Here is a 26,421-nt window from a genome sequence, read left to right on the forward strand (position 1 = left end):
CCCCAGATAAAACTTAACTCACAACTCTCAAGTTGTACATCTTGTTTTCATTGACAATAGCTATTTTAAGTCCTAAAACATGATGCTGTCAAAGTGCTGCACTCAATATGTCAGCAAATTTGGAAAACTCTGCAGTGGCTACAGGACTGGAAAAAGTCAGTTTTCATTCCAATCCCAAAGAAAGGCAATGCCAAAGAATGTTCAAACTACTGCCCATTGCATTCATCTCACCACTAGCAAAGTAATGCTCAAAATCCTCCAAGCCAGGTTTCAACAGTATATGATGTATAGAGTACAACTTTCAGATGTTCAAGCTGGATTTAGAAAAGGCAGAGGAACCAGGGATCAAGTTGCCAACATCTGTTGGATCAGAGAAAAAGCAAGAGAGTTCCAGAAAAACATCTACTTATGCTTTATTGACTACACTAAAGCTTTTGACTGTGTGGATCACAACAAACTGTGGAAAACTGTTAAAGAGATGGGAATACCAGACTGCCTTACCTGCCTCCTGAGAAATCTGTATGTAGGTCAAGAAGCAACATTTAAAACTGGACATGGAAAAACAGACTGATTCCAAGTCGTGAAAGGAGTACATCAAGGCTGTATATTGTCACCCTGCTTATTGAACTTCTATGCAGAGTACATCATGCGAAATGCTGGGCTGGATGAAGTGCAAGCTGGAATCAAGATTGCCGGGAGAAATATCACTAACCTCAGATATGCAGATGACACCACCCTTATGGCAGAAAGTGAAGAAGAACTAAAAAGCCTCTTGATAAAAGTGAAAGACAAGAGTGAAAATGTTGGCTTAAAGCTCAACATTCAGAAAACTAAGATCATGACATCCAGTCGCATTACTTCATGGCAAATAGATGGGGAAACAATGGAAACAGTTGAGAGATTTTATTCGTCTGGGCTCCAAAATCACTGCAGATGGTGACTGCAGCCATGAAATTAAAAAATGCTTGCTCCTTGGAAGAAAAGCTATGACCAAACTAGATAGCATATTAAAAAGCAGAGAGATTACTTTGCCAACAAACGTCCGTCAAGTCAAAGCTATGGATTTTCTAGTAGTCGTGTATGGATGTGAGAGTTGGACTATAAAGATAGCTGAGTGCCAAAGAACTGAGGCTTTTGAACTGTGGTGTTGGAGAAGACTGTGAGAGTCCCTTGGACAGCAAGGAGAGCCAACCAGTCCATCCTAAAGGAAATCAGTCCTGAATATTCATTGGAAGGACTGATGCTGAAGCTCCAATACTTTAGCCACCTGATGCAAAGAACTGACTCATTGGAAAAGACCCTGATGCTGGGAAAGATTGAAGGTGGGGGGAGAGGGGGACAACAGAGGATGAGATGGTTGGATGGCATCACCAACTCAATGGACATGAGTTTGAGTAAGCTCCAGGAGTTTGTGATGGACAGGAAGGCCCAGAGTGCTGCAGTCCATGGGGTCACAAAGAGTTTGACACAACTGAGTGACTGAACTGAACTCAATTTCATAGGCTAATGTGATGGACAGGGAAAGCTGGTGTGCTGCAGTTCACGGGGTCTGAATGAACTGAACTGAATGAGTAGGAGGAGTATTCCAGCTATTTTGGGGAAGGGTGGGGATTTCTAGGAATTGGGCCACTGCTCACTTTTTGTCTTTCTGGTGGCCTTGGAACTGTCATGGTGCCCGTGTGTATGTCATTGACCATGCTGATGTGTTACAACAAGCTTATACTGAGGCTCAAGGTCGACTGAAAGTCAACATATCCACCATCTTGAATCTAGTTGGTTTTTAATCGGTTTATGTCATGTTCTTGGGCTCTGTCATTCTTTTAAAGGTTGTGCCCTGCCCCCTACCCTCCTGTTTCAAAATCAGTTCTCAAACCTTTTTCTCAATCTTCAGTTCTTAACTGGGAATTGGAGATAAGGGTGGTGGGGGTGACTGTAAAGAGAAGCTTTCAGCATCTTCTGGACTTATTGGAAAAGTAGGAATTCTTCCTCCTCCCAGGAAACCCTTTCTTAAAGTCCTCCCTTTCCCTCCTCCCCCACCCTTTCTCCCACAACTTCCCCTGCAGCAATTCAGGCTACAATTGTTAGAGCACAATAAGGCTGAAGCCAGAGAAGGGTCATGCAAAGGCTGTGCTAGATGCATACAATTAGAATATCTACATGGGAGGCAGAGTCAGGGAATGTGAATGTATAAAAAAAATCTCCAGGTAATTCTTATTTGCAAGCTATAGTGGAAGACATTGTACCACACCATAAAAAGGTTGGCAGCAAAGTAGAAAGTCAATTAAATATTTAGTTTAATGAAAATAATTGTTGGAAATATGATTACTGAATTGAATGCAAAATCCAAAGCCAAATCTTAAAAAAGAACATTTATATAATAAATTGACTTGCCTGGTGGCTCAGAGGGTAAGGAGTCTGCCTGTAATGCAGGAGACCTGGGATCGATCCCTGGTTTGGGAAGATCCCCTGGAGAAGGAAATGGTAACCCACTCCAGTATTCTTGCCTGGAAAATCCCATGGATGCAGAAGTTTTATGACCCTAGATTACATTAGTAAAGATGAGAATTTGTGGATGTAAATGTAAAACAAGACAACCAAAAATAAAGCCTATTAATTCTTAAATGGGTGATATAAAATATTACTCATTTGCTCTTCATTTTGACAACCAAAGAAGCATGGTTTAAGGGTTACATCTAATGAACTTAAAGGCAATCACTACTAGAATTAAGAACCACGTTTCAAATTATCACCAAAGAAAAGAAAACAATGCAAGTGAGAAGAAAATGTAGAAAATATAGCAAATGAGCCAAAAACAGAGTATGAAACAGATTCCAGAAATAGGAGCAAATGCATCAATTCTTATGCTAATTGTAAATGGTTTACACTCTGTAATAAAGTCTTCCTCAGACTAGGCTAAAAACAAAATATGATTATGTGCTGCTTATAAAAGACAAGCTGAAATGCAGTTACACATGGTTAAATTAAAAGGGTTAATGAACACATCAATCAAAAGTGGGCAAAAGAAAGTAAACAAGTGGGACCCGATTAAACTTAAAAGCTGTGACCAACCTACATAGCATATTACAAAGCAGAGAGACTACTTTGCCAACAAAGGTCCATCTAGTCAAAGCTATGGTTTTTCCAGTGGTCATGTATGGATGTGTGAGTTGGACTATAAAGAAAGCTGAGTGCCAAAGAATTGATGCTTTTGCACTGTGATGTTGAAGAAGATTCTGGAATGTTCCTTGGACCACAAGGAGATCCAACCAGTCAATCCTAAAGGAAATCAGTCCTGAATATTCATTGCAAGGACTGATGCTGAAGCTGAAACTCCAATGCTTTGGCCACCTGATGCAAAGAACTGACTCATTGGAAAACACCCTGATGCTGGGAAAGATCGAAGGCAGGAGGAGAAGGGGACAACAGAGGATGAGATGGTTGGATGGCATCACCAACTCAATGGACATGAGTTTGAGTAGGCTCCGGGAGTTGGTGATGGACAGGGAGGCCTGGTGTGCTGTAGTCCATGGGGTCGCAAAGAGTCGGACATGACTGAGCAACTGAACTGAATCCCATTAGTTGGAACTGTGTATCCAGAAGCCAGCCTATTCCATTCCACACAACAGAGCCCAGGGGGCTCATGGGCTGTCAGCTGTACAGTGACATTTACCTACAGGGTCCTTCTGATGTATTGGCACATGGAGCCAGAAAACGGTGAGTCTCCCCCTCCCCTCCACTTTCAGTAGTTCCTACATTGTCACATCAGCCACGTCAATGTTCCATGGAAGTCCTGAGGAGGACAACAGCAGCATCTCATTGCTCACCCACAATCAGACATATCTTGCAGTAAGGCCAGTGTTGCTGCTCCATCTACAAACAGATTTACTCCCTGAGACAAGGAAGTAAATGTAAGACATCTAACAGGCACAACACAGGGGAGATGATGACCAGAAAGCAAAATACAAGCAGTAAGCACATTCGAAGATAAACCACACCTGCCTGTGAATTTTGTCCTCGTCTGGAATACAGTTCAGAAAACTCAACTGTTCAATGATACAAGAACGTGTCTAAAATCACACATACAGTGGTCACCTAGTTCTACGTTGGATGCATAAACCACAACTACTCCATTTTGACTTTCAAAATGATTCCCTTCCTCAATGGCCAAAGCAGATGTACAATGCATATCTGAACAATGACAGAACGGTTGCTCTGGTCAGTAAAATTTATGTGAAACTGTGTGTAAACCAGAATGACTTCCCCCACCCAATATGTGCAGATTTTTCAATCAGTTCCCCTTTGATGTCACATCTTCCAAATCAGAAAGCAGTGATGATCAAAATACCCATCCCTTGATGCTGGGGTGCTGGCTCCTACCCCAGGTTACCCCAGGTTCAGATTATGTCCCTCAGTGCGAGGTCTCCTCTGTATTTCGCTAGTTATTCATGTTGCAGGAAAATTAATCAGATCTCATGAGGAGGCTCAGAGGTATGTTGATGAGGAAACACTTTATTTTTATCACTGAGAGCCAACATATTATCACTTATACCCAATTGTCACACAAGCATGTACATGTGCTTTTAGCAGAAGACTTAAAGCAATGTTGCACTTCATGAGCAGTTATACTCTGTGACAATTTCACTAGACCACTTTCTTTCCAGAACATCAGGCCAAATTATTCTTAACACAATAACCTTCATAGACACAGACCTCAATTAACAGAAGTAGAATTTAACATCCACTAAAATATAATATTCAGAGAAGGTAATGGCAACCCACTCCAGGACTCTTGCCTGGAAAATCCCGTGGACAGTGGAGCCTGGTAGGCTGCAGTCAATGGCTTTGCAAAGCGTCAGATACGACTGAACGAGTTCACTTTCATTTTTTACTTTCCTGCATTGGAGAAGGAAATGGCAACCCACTCCAGCGGTCTTGCCTGGAGAATCCCAGGGACGGCAGAGCCTGGTGGGCTGCCGTCTATGGGGTCACACAGAGTCGAACACGACTGAAGCGACTTAGCAGCAACAGCAGCAAAATATAATATTGCTCTAAAATTACCCTCATCTCCACCAAACAGCCAAATCAAGACTAATGTGCAAAATAAGTCTGGTCAACTGATCATATATGCGCCTCCAAAATGGACAGAGGAGCCTGGTGGGCTACAGTCCATGGGGTCAGAAAGAGTGAGACACGACTAAGTGACTAACACACAGACATTAGGCCTGCATAATTCCCATGTTACTTTTAGGTAGGGCCTCCCTGATGGCTCAGATGGTAAATAATTTGCCCATAACACAGGAGTTCCCTGGGTCAGGCAGATTCCCTGGAAAAGGGAATGGCAACTCACTCCAGTATTCTTGCCTGGAGATAAATGGAAAGAGGAGCCTGGTGGGCCACAGTCATGGGGTCACAAAGAGTCAGACACAACTGAGTGACTAAGCACACAGGACACAAAGTGGCTGTGGTGGAACTCTTCAGAAGTCTCAGACCAAATTCCCCAAAAGCCTCTCAAAGCCAGGAAAGCCATGCCAAAACCTGCTCTCACGCTCCACCTCAGTGAACTTCTCTCTTCTAGAGGTCCCCAAAATATCACAATTCCTGCACATGACAGGAGACAGTCTTTCCCATTCATCTGCTAAGGCTGCTCAGAACCCAAGAGTGTCCAGTATCTGGAGGGACCAGGCAGAGAGAAAGAAAAAAGTTTACCAAAGTGCTTTAAATCAAAACCAACTTGAGGGGAAAGGCTTCCTTAATCTGAAAAACACAGATCAAACCCAGCAATATTCTAGACAAAACTAGTAAAAGTTATAACCATATTCACCAGTTCACTCAGTAACCAACCCTTTTGTTAGTTTTTTATGAAGCCATTAGGTCTTCCATTAAGATTCTTTAAGTTCTTAGCCAGTTTAGAAATATTAATACAACTTTAAATTTATCAGAGGCCTGTCATTATCAAAAGGTCCTTCCTATTAATCTTCTTGAAGGTGAAGCACTTTTTGCAAAAGCATCAGATAAAACAACAATTGTCTATAAAAGACAAAAGATGTAAAAAGACAAGCCTAAGCACCTGATTACAATGTAAGCAATAAAAAAAACTTGGCTACAATAACTAGATTTATAACCAATGACATTGTGCAGGAGACAGAGATCAAGACCATCCCCAAGAAAAAGAAATGCAGAAAAGCAAAATGGCTGTCTGAGGAGGCCTTACAAACAGCTATGAAAAGAAGAGAAGTGAAAAGCAAAGGAGAAAAGGAAAGATATATCCATTTGAATGCAGAGTTCCAAAGAATAGCAAGGAGAGGTAAGATAAGCTTTCCTCAGTGATCAATGCAAAGAAAAAGAGGAAAACAATAGAATGGGAAAGGCTAGAGATCTCTTCAAGAAAATGAGAGATACCAAGGGAACATTTCATGTAAACATGGGCTCAATAAAGGACAGAATGCTTCCTAACAGAAACAGACGATATTAAGAAGAGGTGGCGAGAATACACAGAAGAACTGTCCAAAAAAGATCTTCATGACACAGATAATCACAGTGGTGTGATCCCGCACCTAGAGCCATACATCCTGGACTGTGAAGTCAAGTGGGCCTTAGGAAGAAACACTACGAACAAAGCTAGTGGTTGTGATGGAATTCCAGTTGAGCTATTTCAAATCCTGAAAGATGATGCCGTGAAAGTGCTGCACTCAATATGCCAGCAAATTTGGAAAACTCAGCAGTGGTCACAGGGCTGGAAAAGGTTAGTTTTCATTCCAATTCCCAAAGAAAGGCAATGCCAAAGAATGCTCGAACTACCACACAATTGCAGTCATTTCACATGCTAGTAAATTAATGCTCAAAATTCTCCAAGCCAGGCTTCAGGAATACATGAACCAGGAACTTCCAGATGTTCAAGCTGGTTTTATAAAAGGGAGAAGAACCAGAAATCAAACTGCCAACATCCACTGGATCATCGAATAAGCAAGACATTTCCAGAAAAACATCTATTTCTGCTATATTGACTATACCAAAGACTTTGACTATGTGGATCACAATAAACTGTGGAAAATTCTGAAAGAGATGGGAACACCAGACCACCTGACCTGTCTCTTGAGAAACCTGTATGCAGGTCAGGAAGCAACAGTTAAAACTGGACATGGAATACACTGGTTCCAAATAGGAAAAGGAGTATGTCAAGGCTGTATATTGTCACCCTGCTTATTTAACTTATATGCAGAGTATATCATGAGAAATGCTGGGCTGGATGAAGCATAAGCTGGAATCAAGATTGCCAGGAGAAATATCAATAACCTCAGATATGCAGATGACACCACTCTTATGGCAGAAAGTGAAGAAGAACTAAAGAGCTTCTTGATGAAAGTAAAAGAGGAGAGCAAAAAGGTTGGATTAAAACTCAACATTCAGAAAACCAAGATCATGGCATCTGGTCCCATCACTTCATGGCAAATAGATGGGGAAACAGTGGAAACAGTGGCTGATTTTATTTGGGGGGGGGGGGCTCCAAAATCACTGCAGATGGTGACTACAGCCATGAAATTAAAAGATGCTTGTTCCTTAGAAGAAAAGTTATGACCAACCTAGACAGCATATTAAAAAGCAGAGACATTACTTTGCCAACAAAGGTCCGTCTAGTCAAGGCTATGGTTTTTCCAGTAGTCATGTATGGGATGTAAGAGTTGGACTATAAAGAAAGCTGAGCGCCAAAGAATTGATGCTTTTCAACTGTGGGGTTGGGGAAGACTCTTGAGAGTCCCTTGGACTGCAAGCAGATCCAAACATTTCATCCTAAAAGAGATCAGTCCTGGGTGTTCGTTGGAAGAACTGATGTTGAGGCTGAAACTCCAATACTTTGGCCACCTGATGTGAAGAGCTGACTCATTGGAAAAGACAGTGATGCTGGGAAAGATTGAGGGCAGGAGGAGAAGGGGACAACAGAGGATGTGATGCTTGGATGGCATCACCGTCTCAATGGACATGATTTTGGGTAAACTCTGGGAGTTCGTGATGGACAGGGAGGCCTGGCGTGCTGCAGTTCATGGGCTCACAAAGAGTCAGACACGACTGAGAGACTGAACTGAACTGAATAATCTTAACCCTTAAAAACCTTAATGTCTGGCAAAAACCAAGAAGCAAGTAATTATGCATTTCCTGCTTGGAAAACTTAAGCTTTGGTCTTCTCTCCACAGCAGGCAAAGATAGGTACACAGATGCACCCAGCCAATTAATGTTCTAATAGTTTATCCTATTTGAAATGACCCAGATTGTCCAGGAATTCTCTTCATTTGAATTAGTTTAGTTTCAAGTAACCAAAATCTGGAGAGACTACCATAGAGAGACATTCACAAAATATAATTATTCCTAATAGAGTTTACTTGAAAGGTCTTTTTGTTTCCCCTTTACACTTACAGCTCATACAAGATTGAAGTTCCAGAGAGCCCAGGTAGGTTATTTATATCTCAAAGGCATCAGAGAAATACCAATTCCTTCTAGAAAGCTAGCTTAATCAATTGCAAGAGGCTCGCTTTGATAAACAGCAGAGCCATTAGAGGCCATTGTTGCCCAGAGGCACCTCCATCGAGCAAGGACAGCAACCACAGGGCCCCACAGGCTAGTAAACAGTCACCTTGGGGTTTCCCAGTAACTTGCAGGGTCACTCTTGGAAATTTTGGGCCCCACAAGTGAGCTGGCACCCCGCAAATTTCCATTCTCTGTCCTGTATTTCCCAACGACTCAGTGCTCACGGGAGTTTCTTCAGTCTCCAGGGTGCTGGCCCACCAATTTGGGGGCTGCACCCCTGCACTTGCCCAGCTTCACAACCAAAGAAAGAGATCGGAGTCGGCGACAGAGATGACATGGTTGAATGGCTGGGGGAGCCTACCTGTCTGAAGCAAGGGCCTGGAACAACACCCCACCTTGTGCAGTGACAGACAGTGGACAGAACATGGCAGCGGGCAGGGCGTGGGGTGTGTGGTGGGGGTGGGGCGTAGTGAGGTGGGCGGGGAGGTTACAGGTTATAAGGGCATTGACTTCAGGTGGGCTCATCAGTCACCGGGGAAGCTAGCAAAGACGCACGCCCCTCATTGCACCTTGGAAGAGAACAGTCACCAGCTGGGGCCTGGGGCAAATGGGTAGGGAGTTCAGACCTCTGCCTGAGATACAGGTGAAGCAGGCCCTGGTTGGGCAGGGGATGGACAGAGAGCAAGGGCACAGCCATCTTGAGGGGCCTGACCATACAGGTGAACAGAGGGCTGGATGCCTCGTGGTTGCCTTGGATTCCACCCACGACCCCCAGTTAGTAGCACTAGGCAAGGATTTAGGAGGAAGCTTTAGAGGCACCACCCACTAGTGCTCCCAAGTTTGTTAGAGCTGGACAGTGTCCTAGAGATCAGTGAAAACAGCTGGCTTCTCAGGGCCTATTGACAGATACAAGAACTGACGTGCAGATATGTGAAGTGTCTGAGGTCAGACAGCTGGTGGGGCAGAGCTGGGCCCAGGATCGAGGACATCATTTCTTAAAGCAGTGGTTCTCAACCTTGGCTGCACATTAAAATCGCCTGGGGAGCTTTAATATGTACATTTGCCCAAGCGCCACTCCAGACCAATTAAATCAGAACGTCTCAGAGGTAAGACCTGGCATTTTTTCCCAAAATGCCCCTATGGTACAAGCCTAATCTGCCAATAGTTGACAACTACTGTCCAAAAACAGTATCAGAATCACCTGGAGGACTGATTAAATTGAAGACCACCTGACTCCAACCCCAGAGGGTCTGATACAGTAGGTCTGGGGTGAGGCACAAGAATTTGCATTCCTAACAAACTCCCAAGAGATGCTGATGCTGGTGCTGCTGGTCTGGCCTGGAGACTATCCCTGTGGTCAGTCCCTTTACTGAGTCCCAAAGGCAAAGGCCTGTGGTTGTCACCACTTTTGTTTGTTTGTTTGTTTGTTTTTTGGCTGTGCCATGAAGCATGTGGGATTCTAGTTCCATGATCAGGGATTGAACCCATGACCCCTGTGGTGGAAGCAGGAAGTCTTAACCACTGGACCGCCAGGAAAGTCCCCTGTCCCCACTTTTGATACTTACACCTTTTCATGCTGTTCTTGACTTTCTCTCCTAAGGCTAATTTCCATGATCACTTGTTGCAGATTTTGACCTATTTTTACCCATTTATAAAAGGTTGGGGTATGAGTGAAGGTTAAAATTATGTTTGCTCTAAGCACCCCATCATTCTATGAAGTGGAAGAAGAATGACCTTGCTTATTCTGAACACAGTATACCAATTCTAAGACTTCTATCAAGCCGCTCCACACACACACATTTTCCTGAGTTCTGTGTGTGTATATGAATCAGAACATGACAATTTCATTTTCCTGAAGACACTCCATTCCCAACTGATGACTAGGTTCTAGGTTATACCAACCTCACAGAGTTGAAAGGTCTCCTAGGTGGTTGCCAAGCCAAATACAGAGGCATGGAAACCTCACCATGTTCCTCCAGTGGATGGATTTTCCAGTTCAAGGAATGACAATCTGTCTGTGAGGAATCTTCCCCAGCTACAATTCAAACTGAGAACCTGAGAATGCAACCCCCAGAGCTTTAGACACTGGAGCTATGAATAGAGATGTGGCTAGGGTAGAGGCAAAGGGCAGGATGACTTCTTCCATCCTTGCAATGAGGGCTGTGAGAACTAGAAGATCATGTCCACAGCAAGGGGGTGAAGGGGGTTGGCAACCTTCAGAAGAGGGGGGCTGTCATGGAGAAATGCTCCCAAACATAAGGAAGAGCCATGGTGGCAGTGACTGGGTCACATGATGCTGGAAGATCATTCCTCCATTTTGGTGCACTGTTAGAACCTCCATCCCTTGCCTCAGCACCATGAGTAGACAAGACACCCTGTCTTTGAGGACTAGGCCATGTTGGGAAAGACATGGCCTAGGAGCCAGACCCTAGTTCAAAGCCCCTCCTGGACACTTATCATTTGTGAACTTGAAGATGTTCCTACTCTTCCCATCTTTAAAATGGACATATTTACACGTTCGTTGTGAGGGTTTAAACTTAACATGTAAGTTGCACACAGTACAGTGCCTGGTACATAGTAGGCACTCAGTAAGTGGTACCTTCTATTGCCTCAAAATCAAATGTGGGTTGAGGTTTGGTACACCAGATACCACTCTGACAGATTTTTTTCCCCCACACAATTCAGACAGCCTGAAGAACACACATAAATGCAGTGGAAAGAATAAAAATAGAACATCTGGAGACAGATTCTAGTTCCAGCTCTGACTGCAACAGATCATGTGACTTGGCAAATCAATTACTTCTGTTCTCTCATCAGTAAAAGGGGGAAATTGTGCCACATGACCTCCAAAGCCTCTTCCCTTCCAACATTACATAAGTGCCTAGAACCTCACTGTTTAGTGTCCACCATACCCTAAAGCAGCATTTTCCAGACTTTCTTGATAAGAATCACTGAGGATGCTTTTAAACATACAGATTTCTAGGGCCTTCCCATAAAACAGAACTGTCCAAAACAGTAGCCACTAGGCATGTGGGATTATCAGCCTTTAAACATAACTAGTTGAAATTGTGGAGAAGGCAATGGCACCCCACTCCAGTACTCTTGCCTGGAAAATCCCATGGATGGAGGAGCCTGGAAGGCTGCAGTCCATGGGGTCGTTGAACGTCGGACACGACTGAGCGACTTCCCTTTCACTTTTCACTTTCATGCATTGGAGAAGGAAATGGCAACCCACTCCAGTGTTCTTGCCTGGAGAATCCCAGGGACGGGGGAGCCTGGTGGGCTGTCGTCTATGGGGTCGCACAGAGTCGGACATGACTGAAGTGACTTAGCAGGAGCAGCAGCAGTCCAAATTTAGATGTCCCATAAGTATAAAATACACAAAGAAATTTAAAATTTAGTATGAAAAAAGATTATAAAACATTTCAATAATGTTTTATTGCTCACATGTTAAAATAATAGTGTTCTGGATATGCAGGTAAAATATATTGTTTATACTTTAAATAATAATATATATTATTAAAGTTAATAAAATATACTTGAGTAAAATAGAGGAAAACAACAGAATGAGAAAGACTAGAGAGCTCTTCAAGAAAATTATAGATACCAAGGGAACATTTCATGCAAGGATGGGCACAATAAAGGACAGAAATGGTATGGACCTAACAGATGCAGAAGATATTAAGAAGTGGCAAGAATACACAGAAGAACTATACAAAAAAGATCTTAATGACCCAGATAACCACAATGGTGTGATCACTCACCTAGAACCAGACATCTTGGAGTGTGAAGTCAAGTGGGCCTTAGAAAGCATCCCTACGAACAAAGCTAGTGGGGGTGATGGAATTGCAGCTGAGCTATTTCAAATCCTAAAAGATGATGCTGTGAAAGTGCTGCACTCAATATGCCAGCAAATTTGGGAAACTCAGCAGTGGCCACAGGACTGGAAAAGGTCAGTTTTCATTCCAATCTCAAAGAAAGGCAATGCCAAAGAATTTTCAAACTACTGCACAATTGCACTCTTTTCCCATGCCGGCAAAGTAATGCTCAAAACTCTCCAAGCTAGGCTTCAACAGTACATTAACCAAGAACTTCCATATGTTCAAGCTGGATTCAGAAAAGGCAGAGGAACCAGAGATCAAATTGCCAACATCCATTGGATCATAGAAAAGGCAAGAAGGGAATTCCAGAAAAACATCTACTCCTGCTTCATTGACTATGCCAAATCCTTTGACTGTGTGGATCACAACAAACTGTGGAAAATTTAAGAGATGGGAATACCAGACTACCTGACCTGCTCCTGAGAAACCTGTATGCAGGTCAAAAAGCAACAGTTAGAACTGGACATGGAACAACAGACTTGTTCCAAATTGAGAAATGAGTACATCAAGGCTGTATATTGTTACCCTGCTTCTTTAACTTATATGCAGTGCACATGATGTGAAATGCCAGGCTGGATGAAGCACAAGCTGGAATCAAGATTGCCAGGAGAAATATCAATAACCTGAGATATGCAGAGAACACCACCCTTATGGCAGAAAGTCAAGAAGAACAAAAGAGCCTCTTGATGAAAGTGAAAGAGGAGAGTGAAAAAGCTGGCTTAAAAGTCAACATTCAAAAACTAAGATCATGGCATCTGGTCCCATCACCTCATGGCAAATAGATGGGGAAACAATGGAAATAGTGACAGAGATTATTTTCTTAGGCTCCAAAATCACTGTAGATGATGATGTATCTACCTAAAGAAACTAAAGACCTATATATAGAAAACTATAAAATACTGGTGAAAGAAATCAAGGAGGACACTAATAGATGAAGAAATATACCATGTTCATGGAGTGGAAAAATCAATATAGTGAAAATGAGTATACTACCCAAAGCAATTTATAGATTCAATGCAATCCCTATCAAGCTACCAACGGTATTCTTCACAGAGCTAGAACAAATAATTTCACAGTTTATATGGAAATACAAAAAACCTCGAATAGCCAAAGCAATCTTGAGAAAGAAAAATGGAACTGGAGGAATCAACCTGCCTGACTTCAGGCTCTACTACAAAGCTATAGTCATCAAGACAGTATGGTACTGGCACAAAGACAGAAATATAGATCAATGGAACAAAATAGAAAGCCCAGAGATAAATCCACACACATATGGACACCTTATCTTTGACAAAGGAGGCAAGAATATACAATGGATTAAAGACAATATCTTTAACAAGTGGTGCTTTGAAAACTGGCCAACCACTTGTAAAACAATGAAACTAGAACGCTTTCTAACACCATACACAAAAATAAACTCAAAATGGATTAAAGATCTAAATGTAAGACCAGAAACTAGAAAACTCCTAGAGGAGAACATAGGCAAAACACTCTCTGACATACATCACAGCAGGATCCTCTATGACCCACCTCCCAGAATATTGGAAATAAAAGCAAAAATAAACAAATGGGACCTAATTAAACTTAAAAGCTTCTGCACAACAAAGGAAACTATTAGCAAGGTGAAAAGACAGCCTTCAGAATGGGAGAAAATAATAGCAAATGAAGCAACTGACAAACAACTAATCTCAAAAATATACAAGCAACACCTACAGCTCAGTTCCAGAAAAATAAATGACCCAATCAAAAAATGGGCCAAAGAACTAAATAGACATTTCTCCAGGGAAGACATACAGATGGCTAACAAACACATGAAAAGATGCTCAACATCACTCATTATCAGAGAAATGCAAATCAAAACCACTATGAGGTACCATTTCACGCCAGTCAGAATAGCTGCGGTCCAAAAGTCTACAAGCAATAAATGCTGGAGAGGGTGTGGAGAAAAGGGAACTCTCTTACACTGTTGGTGGGAATGCAAACTAGTACAGCCACTATGGAGAACAGTGTGGAGATTCCTTAAAAAACTGGAAATAGAACTGCCTTATGATCCAGCAATCCCACTGCTGGGCATACACACTGAGGAAACCAGAAGGGAAAGAGACACGTGTACCCCAATGTTCATCGCAGCACTGTTTATAATAGCCAGGACATGGAAGCAACCTAGATGCCCATCAGCAGATGAATGGATAAGAAAGCTGTGGTACATATACACAATGGAGTAATTCTCAGCCATTAAAAAGAATACATTTGAATCAGTTCTAATGAGGTGGATGAAACTGGAGCCTATTATACAGAGTGAAGTAAGCCAGAAAGAAAAACAGCAATACAGTATACTAACGCATATATAAGGAATTTAGAAAGATGGTAACAATAACCCTGTGTACGAGACAGCAAAAGAGACACTGATGTATAGAACAGTCTTTTCGACTCTGTGGGAGAGGGAGAGGGTGGGATGATTTGGGAGAATGGCATTGAAACATGTGTAATATCATATATGAAATGAGTCGCCAGTCCAGGTTTGATGCACGATACTGGATGCTTGAGGCTGGTGCACTGGGACGACCCAGAGGGATGGTATGGGGAGGGAGGAGGGAGGAGGGTTCAAGATGGGGAACACATGTATACCTGTGGCGGATTCATTTTGATATATGGCAAAACCAATACAATATTGTAAAGTTAAAAAATAAAATAAAATTAAAAAAAAGTAGTCAACATTCAAAAAACTAAGATCACGGCATCTGTTCCCATCACCTCATGGCAAATAGATGGGGAAACAATGGAAATAGTGACAGACATTATTTTCTTGGGCTCCAAAATCACTGTAGATGATGATGCAGCCATGAGATTAAAGATACTTGCTCCTTCGAAGAAAAGCTATAACCAACCTAGACAGCATATTAAAAAGAGACATTACCTTGCTGACAAAGGTCCATCTAGTCAAAGCTCTGGTTTATCCAGTAGTCATGTATGGATGTGAGAGTTGGACCAGAAAGAAAGCTGAGCGCCGAAGAATTGATGCTTTTGAACTATGGTGTTGGAAAAGATTCTGGAGAGTCCCTTGGATTGTAAGGAGATCAAACCAGTCAGTTCTAAAGGAAATCAGTCTTCAACATTCATTGGAAGGACTGATGCTGAAGCTGAAGCTCCAATACTGGTGACCATGAGGTTTTTGAGGACACAGCTCGGGAATTGCAGGATCTGGTCAGATAGGAAATGCTAGCTCTTAGTGGATCAGAGAAGGCTCTCTGATGGCTTTTGTCTCAACTCCCTAGATTTTTCCTTTTGTGGAATCTGTGGAAATGAACTGGAAGGATTGGCCCTGGTAACTGGAGGACAAAAAATCATTTTTTCCTCACTCAACTCTCCACCACTCCTTTTGTTATCACATATAGTCACGTGGTGACGCTCAGAAGGGATATCGTGATTGCTGTTCATCCCTTTATGACTCACTGCTTCTACTGCGGTCAGGACTGTACTCAGGAATGTGCATAGGCACATGAAAGATGGATGCTTCCCCTAGGAGTCCTAGCTTGGGAAACATTCTGAGAAAACTACTCTGGTCCAACCCAGGCGGCATCAGAGAAAAGGACAAATCAAACAAAGGTCTTGTTGGTATGGAACTCAATCAGTCTGGGATGCCATCAGGTCTACCCCTGGTGCATCTCCACCCCGCCTCAGTGGTAGAACTGGGAGGGATGAGTAAGATGCCTGCATCAGTAAGAGACGACTAAGTCCAACCAGGGAAGGAAAACTTTGGTGGAGAGTCTGTCTACACCCCCATCTAGAGCACAGAACGACGCTTCTGGTGGAAAAAAGCCACGGCTGTGGATGCCGCTTTTTTTCTCTCTTCCAGACGGGAACTAGCAGTTCCAAAAACCACTCTTTTAAAATGTATTTTAAAAACTGGGACAAGTTTGATCCCCGGAGTTTAAAAAAGACACTCCTGATCTTCTTCTGTGATAATGAATGGCCATGGTATCCTTTAGAAGATGGGGAACACTGGCCTGTTAAAGGGTGTCTCAATTATGATACTGTTTTACAACTAGACCGGATCTGTAGAAAACAAGAGAAATGGGCAGAAGTGCCATATGTGTTGCTCTTGATCTCTCTGCGAGACATGCCAGCCTTATGTCCTAAGGGTACAGATTTGGGTGTGAAACCTTCAGCTGCCTCCTGTTCTCTTACTTTACCCATGAACCTGAGGCTCCCAACTGAACAGGCTGGGAGTCAGGGCACCCTTCTAGGAGGGGTTGCCTCAGTCTCAGTAGAAATTCAAACAGTACCATTTGTGGTTGAGACTATCAAGAGGATCCAAAAAGTACATACAAGACTTTATGGGACTAACTTTACTCTATGAGCTTACTTGGAGAGATGTAATGCATGTCTTGGGACAGACGCTGACTTCTGACTTGAAAACTTGAGTTTGGGAGGAAGCTACTACTTTTGGAGATGAATGGCTTGAATGTGAGATAAGAGGAAAGAGGGAGCTCGAAATAGCCCTCCTCTCTACTGGGAGCCAAGCAGTTCCTATAACAGAGCCACTTTGCTGAATGTATTCTTGAAGCACTCAAGTGAGCACGTGCTAAGACTGGGCTAAGTTTACTGACAAAGAATAGGGACAGAAGGAAACTCCTGGTAAATTCCTAAATAATTATTGGAGGCTCTCTACAAGTTTACTGATGTTGAGCCTGAAAGTTCAGAGGGAGAAGTGATCTTAAAAGATTTCTCACTCAGTCGGCTCCAGATATCTGACGTAAGTTACAAAAAGGGGCGTTTGGACCAAATCAGTTTTTTAAAAAACTGTTGCAGCTGGCTCAGATGGCATATTATGGTAGAGAATATGAGGAGGAAAATAAAAGGCAAAAAAGAACCAGGCAAAAGACTGACGCCTCAACAATGGCTGTTAGACCTGCTCTGAAACAGCCTGAGAAAAATGCCCAGAGGGACCCAGGTGAAAAGGGATGGGCTTGTTATTACTGTGGAAAGGAGGGGCATCTCAAGTGGGATTGCCCTCAGGCATCTAAGCTGCCCCCTGCTCCAGGTCTGGTCTGCAAAGGACGATACTGGAGAAGAGACTGCCCTCCGAGGTGTAGGCCCCAGGGGTCAGGCTCTTAGGACAATCAGGACTGAAGGTGCCCAGGGGTCCCCACACAAACTCCCATCCTAATTACACCTGAGGAACCCCGTGTATTAATAACTGTGGACGGCCAAACAGTTGATTTCTTTTGGACACTGGGGCAAATTTCTCTGTGCTCACTGAAGCCCCTGGTCCACTTTCCTCTGGATCTACTACCATAATCGGACTGTCTGGACCAGCCAAATGCTATTATGCCAGTCATCCTTTAAGCTACAACTGGGACTCTGTGCTGTTTTCTTGAGTTTCTAATCGTGCCAGAGTATCCCTCACCGCTTCTGGGGAGGGATATACTGAGCAAGGTCCAGGCCTCTGCTCTTTCTCTCCCATTAATTGAACAAAATGTAAATCCTAAAGTGTGGGCTGATGGAAAAACTGTAGGTCGAGCACACAATGCTGTTCCTATCTTTATCAAGCTCAAAGACCCTCACCCATTTTCACATCAAAAGCAGTATCCATTAAACTTGAGGTGTTAAGGAAGGGTTAAAACCCATCATTGAGAATTTAAAGGAGCAGGGGCTATTAATTCCCTGTAACAGTCCCGACAACACTCCTATTTTTGGGTGGAAAAAAGTCAAATGATAAATGGAGACTTGTTCAAGATACATGAATAATAAGTGTTTAATCCTTATACTTTATTGTCTGAAATTCCTAAATAAACCTAATATGACTAAGACAATTGAAAGGATTCTTGGGCATTACAGGCTATTGCCGCATTTGGATTCTGGGTTACAGGGATCTTGCCCAGCCTTTATATAAACTTATAACTGAGACTTAGTAGGCCCAAACCAACAAGTTGGTTTGGTCCCCAGAGACTCAAAAAGCTTTTGCTGCTGCTGCTGCTGCTAAGTCACTTCAGTCGTGTCCGACTCTGTGCGACCCCATAGATGGCAGCCCATCAGGCTCCCCTGTCCCTGGGATTCTCCAGGCAAGAACACTGGAGTGGGTTGCCATTTCCTTCTCCAGTGCATGAAAGTGAAAAGTGAAGCTTTTAAGGCTCTTCAAACTGCTCTCTTACAGGCTCCAACTTTGAGCTTGCCCACAGGATCAGAGTTGTTACTGAAAAAAAAAGGCGATGGCAACATTGTATAAGGGCAATTGTTACTATTTTGCTAATGCCTAAAGCTCATAAATTTACTAATGGGCAAAATTTTACTATACTGACTTCTCATGATGTAAGTGGGGTCTTAAACTCTAAAGTTCAGAGTGACAATGGCTCCGTCTTTAAAGCTGCTATAACTCAGGGGTGGCAAAAGCTCTAGGAATAGAATATCACACTGTTCCTGGAGACCCCAATCTTCAGAAAAAGTTGAAAAGGCTAATGACATTATTAAAAGACACCCGTGTGAGCTAACTCAGGAAACACAAGACAGTTGGTTTAAAGTTTTACTTGTAGCTTTAATGAGGGCTCAAACTGCCCCTAAGAAGAAGGGACTGTCTCTATGACAGTCTGTTTTTCTGCACAGATATCCTCATAGATCCTAAAGCCTTAGGACTATTTGACTCAGCTTTCAGCTTTTCAACCTCCTCATTGTCGTGGCCCAGGCGCAGGTTGGAAAAGAATTTCCAGACATGAGACAGAATGAAAGAATCAGGTTTATTAGAATGGGAGACGCTGTTAGAACAGCAGGCCAGCTCAAGGGAGAACCGAACAGGGGTCCTTAGTCCACTTTTATACCCAGGGTACAAGGCGTGGGATAGGGGTCTTGCAGGTCATTTGCTGATTGGATGAGGCATGTATGCTGGGTCGGGGAAGAGTAGGGCAAATACCTTCTCCCAATGGGGTAGAAGGAGAGACAGGTTATACTGTTCCATTAATAGTTACAACATGGGGGAGGGAAGGATAAGGATCTGGTTTTTCTGTTCCTGCATTCCAAGACCCTCCTTGGTTTTATCTGCTCTTTTGTCCTTGGGTCACCACACTCATCAATTGAAGGCTTCCCATCCAGTCCATAAGGTTGCAAAGAGTAGGACTCGACTTGGCAATTGAACAACAACAACAAGGGAATGGAGGCTTTTTCCTGGTGGCACTAGTGGTACAGAATCCGCTTGCAATACAGGAGATGCGACTTCCATCCCTGGGTCAGGAAGATCCCCTGGAGGAGGAAATGGCAACCCACTCCAGTATTCTTGCCTGGGAAATCCTGTGGACAGAAGAGGCTGGACTACAGTCCATGGGTTTGTAAGAGAGTCAGACATCACTTAGAAACTAAACAACCAGAGGAAGATCAGAAACACACCTCTGTGATGCAAATGGAAAGGAAATCCAAAAAAGATGGATAAATGTCTACAGTAACTGATTCACTTTGCTGTACAGCAGAAACTAAAACAACACTGTCAAGCAACTATACGCCAATAAAAATTAATTAAAAGAAATAAAAAACAAACAAATGCTCCTCTGAGTAGGAGACCTGGGAGCAGAGACTGGATTGCAAGCGGGGAGGTACTGTGCAAAGAACCCAAGGTGAGCTTTGCAAAGAGGAATCAACAAATACCAACTCTAAGGTGGAAATAAACTTTGTAGGTTACAGCAATCACAAGAGGAGCAGGAGACTACAGGGGCATAGAGCAGGCAGCAAGACGGGAAATGAATTAGAAAAGACACCAGGACAAGTAGAGCTCTAGTGGGATTTTTGTGTGTCTGTGTGAGATGGAAAATTGAATTATTCCTTGCATGGGATGGAAAGCCCTTGAACAGATAGAAATAGGGAAGTGACATCAGTTCATTTCCATTTCCCAAGAATCCTTAAGATCATTTTCTGTGTTGAGGTAGGGGCAAAATGGGTGAAGGAGCTCAAAAGGTACCAACTTTCAGGCTGACTGAATAAAGTTAATATTTTAAGGTAAGACGAGTAAAACAGAAATGTTTTTCCCTGCCCTCTAGTGTGCACTGTTCATCTGCACTATGCATTAACCTGACCTCCCCAACGACAGAAACACCTGCTCAACTAGAAAGATCAATTCTTCTTCTTCTAGTGCCAGCCATGAAAACTCCTTAGAAGATAACACGCCTCTCTCAATTCTGCATGGGATCACCAAGACTCGCCATGTACCCTGCATGTGCATAGAGCTTTGGTGAAACTGATGCACAACACCAATAGATCATTTCCCTTAAAGATACGGACTGGTACAGAACAGACCAGGTCACAGGACCTGAGGAGGTATGGAGCCATACCTATCAGAAGTTCTCACCTTAAATACTTGCTTAAGACCTTACTAGTCTCACTAGCTATACTGTTCATATCCTGCCTATTTGACGACATGATCGTTTCTTGCATTACCAGATGTGTGACTGAGCCTCTGATAAAAGCAACAATAACTAAGTGACTTGAAACCATTCACCCAATAGATAGCTCTCAAAGATCAATGATGGTAATAGCAGAACTCTAGCTATGGGAAGAAGCAACAAGAGGGAATCATTTCCTGACTGTAACAGACCAGCAAGACAGGCCATCCAGAGGCTGGGGGTTACTGTCAGGAGGGCCTAGTCCCCTAATAGCACATGCAGGGTCCTATCAAAGAAATCCTGGCCTGACCTGGGGATGAGCATTCCTAGTGTTGTGGGCCACATTGGTCACAAAACGCCTCTCAAACCTTGGTCAAAGTTAAGACCTAAAGGGAGGAGTTTGTAAAACAAAGATTGTTGCCCACCATCCAGTCCTACTGGAATCCAGTTGTGAGCCACTGCGGTCACTGACCTAAATTATACCCTAAAAGGAATTCAAGGTGAAGATCAGAGTGAGGAATTTTGTCCTCTGGGAAAACTGACAAAACTGATGCCAGGTACCATTAGGCGTTTTTGGGTGAAAATTTTATGAACCCAGTTTCCTGCATCTTCCCATACTTGGAAAAGCACTAAAACCATTAACTCAGATGTCTGTTCCCGAATGAAGAGCAGTAACCTTCCAGCAAGATGTGTGCTTGACTGTACCCACCCAATTCTAAAGTCACAGACATACTGGCTTCCCCTCTCCTCCCCTCTTCAGAACTGTCCTCAGAGCTCTTCTAAAAGACTGTTTCCCTGGTTATCATCCTCAGGTTGGTTCAAGTGAAACTTTCCATTTATTTGTGAAGCTATTAATTTTTTCATCTTTATAAAATAAGTAAGTCATGTGTGTACTGTGCTAAGTCGCTTCAGTCACGTCTATTTGCACCCCTATGGACTGGAGCCCGCCAGGCTCCTCTGTCCATGGGCTTCTCCAGGCAAGAATACTGGAGTGGGTTGCCATGTCCTCCTCCAGGGCATCCTCCCAACCCAGGGATCGAACCCAGCTCTCTTATGTCTCCTGCATTGACAGGTGGGTTCTTTACCACTAGCGCCACCTGGGAAGCTCCTAAGTAAGTCATGGGGATGTCATACACAGCATATTTGAAAGATGCTAAAAGTACATCTTAAAAGTTGTCATCACAAGGAAAAACTCATAATTATGTGTAGTGGTGGATGTTTTCTAGACCTATTGTGATCATTTCACAATAGCTACAAATATTGAATCATTATGTTGTGTATCTGAAATATAGTATGTCAATTACACCTCAATAAAAAAAAGATCTGTTTCATTTCTTAAAGAAAAATAAACTTTGACAGTCTCTACAATAATATAAAAAAAGACAAGGGGAAGATTTCAGAGCCAGGGTACAATTAATTGGAAATAAGGGACTCTTGTTTCTCTAGCATCCTGGCCAATTTTGGACCAGCTTCTCTGGGTGAAGCTGGAGGATTTAGATTAGGGATATTGAAATATGCCTTCTGACCTTTCCTTTACAAAGCACGCTAAAAATTCTCAATCAAGCTAACTTTAAGGCACTCCATTGTCCTTTCCATACCTTTGGCTTTGTGAGAACCATCCCCCTAGTGGATGATTTAGAAAAACCATATACACAGATCATAAAAGTCAATGAATATTTGAGTGTTTTTGGTGTGCTAGACCCCAGGCTGCTGGAACGATTATTTTTAGTTACTATTTTTGGCCACATTGAATTGCTTGTGGGATCTTGGTTTCCCAACCAAGGATCAAACCCGGGCCCTCAGCTGTGAAAGCACAGAGTCCTACCCACTGGACAAAGGGATTGTCCCTGTTGGAAAGATTATCACTCGGGGCTACTTTTACTCTGGAGCAACATAAGTGTTTTCCATAAGCACGACACCAAATGGAATACAAATGGAGACAAAATGCAACAAATGAATTTAACCATATACCAAGTTGTTGATCTAACTTCACAGGGCATGACTTGAACAACACAGTAATATAGCCAGAAAAAAAGAACTGCCAAAAAACAAGCTTCAGTTGTTTTCAGTTATCAGTGCCACTACAGATGGTGACTGCAGCCATGAAATTAAAAGACCCTTACTCCTTGGAAGGAAAGTTATGACCAACCTAGATAGCATATTCAAAAGCAGAGACGTTACTTTGCCAACAAAGGTCTGTCTAGTCAAGGCTATGGTTTTTCCTGTGGTCATGTATGGATGTGAGAGTTGGACTGTGAAGAAGGCTGAGCACCGAAGAATTGATGCTTTTTTTTAATTTTTTTTATTTTTAAACTTTACATAATTGTATTAGTTTTGCCAAACATCAAAATGAATCCACCACAGGTATACATGTGTTCCCCATCCTGAACCCTCCTCCCTCCTCCCTCCCCATACCATCCCTCTGGGTCGTCCCAGTGCACTAGCCCCAAGCATCCAGTATCGTGCATCGAACCTGGACTGGCAATTCGTTTCTTACATGATATTTACATGTTACAATGTCATTCTCCCAAATCTTCCCACCCTCTCCCTCTCCCACAGAGTCCATAAGACTGTTCTATACATCAGTGTCTTTTTTGCTGTCTCGTACACAGGGTTATTGTTACCATCTTTCTAAATTCCATATATATATGCGTTAGAATACTGTATTTATGTTTTTCCTTCTGGCTTACTTCACTCTGTATAATAGGCTCCAGTTTCATCCACCTCATTAGAACTGATTCAAATGTATTCTTTTTAATGGCTGAGTAATACTCTATTGTGTATATGTACCACAGCTTTCTTATCCATTCATCTGCTGATGGACATCTAGGTTGCTTCCATGTCTTGGCTATTATAAACAGTGCTGCGATGAACATTGGGGTACACGTGTCTCTTTCCCTTCTGGTTTCCTCGGTGTGTATGCCCAGCAGTGGAGAATTGATGCTTTTGAACTGTGGTGTTGGAGAAGACTCTTGAGACTCCCTTGGACTGCAAGGAGATCCAACCAGTCCATTCCAAAGGAGATCAGCCCTGGGATTTCTTTGGAAGGAATGATGCTAAAGCTGAAACTGCAGGACTTTGGCCACCTCATGCGAAGAGTTGACTCATTGGAAAAGACTCTGATGCTGGGAGGGATTGGGGGCAGGAGGAGAAGAGGACGACAGAGGATGAGATGGCTGGATGGCATCACTGACTCGATGGACGTGAGTCTCAGTGAACTCTGGGAGTTGGTGATGGACAGGGAGGCCTGGTGTGCTGCGATTCATGGGGTTGCAAAGAGTCGGACACGGTTGAGCGACTGATCTGATCTGATACACACTCACAGCCTGAAAAACTGAATATACAGTTATGTTGATGTCATTAGGAACAAAGACTTTAAACATGAAACAAAAGATACACAAGCATGAAATGAAAGGAAAAGAAGCCTGGTGGTACTGATTTTGAATTCGAAATAACAGTATAAACTCATGGCTATTTTCCTCTTAAAAATATATACATCCTAACTCTCTACTGGAAAGACATAGAAGCAAAGAGACACCCAATTGTAATTACTCTGAAAACCGGTAATGGGAAAAAAATTGACAATTTATCCTCCCTTTCCTACACAGACTGAATTACAAGTAAACCAGTAACTGATGGGGGAAAGTACTTTATAGAAAAGTTCTCACTAATAAAGAAGGAATCCTAGAGTTCTAATATCTCCATCTTGTAACCTTCAATGAGATGATGGATCTAGCCACTGGAGAACTTTATAAAGTAGTATCAAATTGACAACATCTACTCAACCAGCGGCCCACACTTCTGCCCCAGGAGAAGGTCAGATGTCTCCTCACCTGCAGAATGTTCTTGCTTCCATATCACACTGGAATCCCATCAAGCTTTCAGACTTCCTACCAGCTTACAGGATGCAATCTGTAAAAATCAAAAAAATGCAGTAAGTATTACAGAATAGATGGCCTAGTGTCTTTAGTAAGCAAATGGCAAGATAAATGAAAAAGAAAAAACGAAGATACAGGAATTGTCACATAAATGCAACCTGTGGATCCTGGCTGCATTTCATACAAAGCCAACTGGAAAAAAACATTTATCAGATGACTTGGACAATTTCAATACTGATTGGATATTTGATGATATTAATTTGTTTAGGTATGCAAATGTTATTAAAACAATTTTTATAAAAAGTCCTTATCTTTTACAGATACACTGAAGTTTTTATGGCTGAGATGCTATGATGTCTGGAAGCAGCTTTAAAATAACTCAGTGCCAGTGGTGGCCATGCTGGGGGATGTGTACAAGGAAACAAGTTGGCACCTGAGCTGATGGTTGTTTAAGCTGGTGATGTCTGAATAGGTGTTCCTTGTACACTTCTCTGAACTCTTGTGGATGTTTTGGAAATTCCTCATTACAGAAAGAGTAGTGTAGATGCCAGACATTAGGGATTACATGTTAAACAATTATCTCCAGTTGTTTTAAGGAAATCCACGTTTTCATCTTTTGCTCTTTGCTACAGACACCACCCTTATGGCAGAAAGTGAAGAACTAAAGAGCCTCTTGATGGAAGTGAAAGAGGAGAGTGAAAAAGTTGGCTTAAAGCTCAACATTCAGAAAACGAAGATCATGGCATCCAGTCCCATCACTTCATGGCATATAGATGCGGGAAACAATGGAAGCAGTGACACACTTTATTTTTTGGGTTCCAAAATGACTACAGATGGTTACTGCAGCCATGAGATTAAAAGATTAGTATGAATATCGAAATGACTTTCGTCTGCCCTCCCTTGGAAGAAACACCTATGACAAACTTAGACAACATAGTTATAATATAAGCCATGAAGAACATTACTGCCGACATAAGGTCCAAGATAGTCAAAAGCTATGTTTGTTTTTCCTGTAGTCATGCTATTTTGATGTGAATTTGGAGCTGGCACCATTAGCTGAAAGAAGGCTTGCGATAGTGCCCACAAAGTTAGTGACTATTGCTTTCTTGGAATCAACTAGTGCCCGAGTTGGACGTAGAAGTCAATGTTTTCTGCATCATTACGACCTTGATACAAAAGTTTGCCCTCCCCTCTTGGACCTCCGGGAAGGGCAAGAATATAAAAATAGCGCAGTCAGGGGGTTAAAGGATATCTGCAGACAACGCGTACAATATGACCCGATTGAGTCAAGCACAAAGTCAAGCAACAGTCGAAGCTGAAAACTCCAAATAACCAATTGCCGATCCACGCTGATTGCAGGAAGATGGCTCATGGGACCATTATGTTAAGGAAAGAGAACCCTGATGTTGGGCGGAAGTAGCTGAAGCAGGGAGAAGAAAGGGGGAAACACTGTATGGAGGAAATAGTTGGACCTGTCCATCACTGTCTCAAGCCCTGGACAATTGAGTTTTCGGAGGTAAGCTTACAGGAGTTTGGTGTAGGGACAAGGCGAGAAGGGCACACGGCGTGCTCGCAGTCCAATGGCGGTTGCAACCAAAAGATCAGCAAATTCAGACTGGAGTGACATTAGATAACAACAACGACAATGCATTTCTATGAGTAAGAAGCGTGTTATGCTAGGACTGAGAGGTCATTGCAAACAACGATGAGGTACGAAAAGGCTGAGGACCCCAATAGAGAGAGCGCTTTCAGATGCGAGCCCTGACTAGGCCTGGAGAG

At 42.7% G+C, this 26,421-nt stretch overlaps 1 long non-coding RNA gene across 1 annotated transcript in view; it reads right to left on the reverse strand.

Moving 5' to 3' along the window:
* Window positions 1–22,551: 22,551 nt before the first annotated feature.
* LOC112445116 (uncharacterized) overlaps window positions 22,552–26,421 on the reverse strand; it is a 5,807-nt gene continuing 1,937 nt past the window's right edge. The window contains exons 2-3 of the long non-coding RNA XR_003033507.2: window positions 24,598–24,676; window positions 22,552–24,098 (exon numbers count right to left, since the gene is read on the reverse strand). This is a non-coding gene — a long non-coding RNA (uncharacterized lncRNA). The remainder of the gene's footprint in view (window positions 24,099–24,597; window positions 24,677–26,421) is intronic.

Source organism: Bos taurus, chromosome X (assembly GCF_002263795.3).
Source record: "Bos taurus isolate L1 Dominette 01449 registration number 42190680 breed Hereford chromosome X, ARS-UCD2.0, whole genome shotgun sequence".
Classification (NCBI taxonomy): Eukaryota; Metazoa; Chordata; class Mammalia; order Artiodactyla; family Bovidae; genus Bos; species Bos taurus.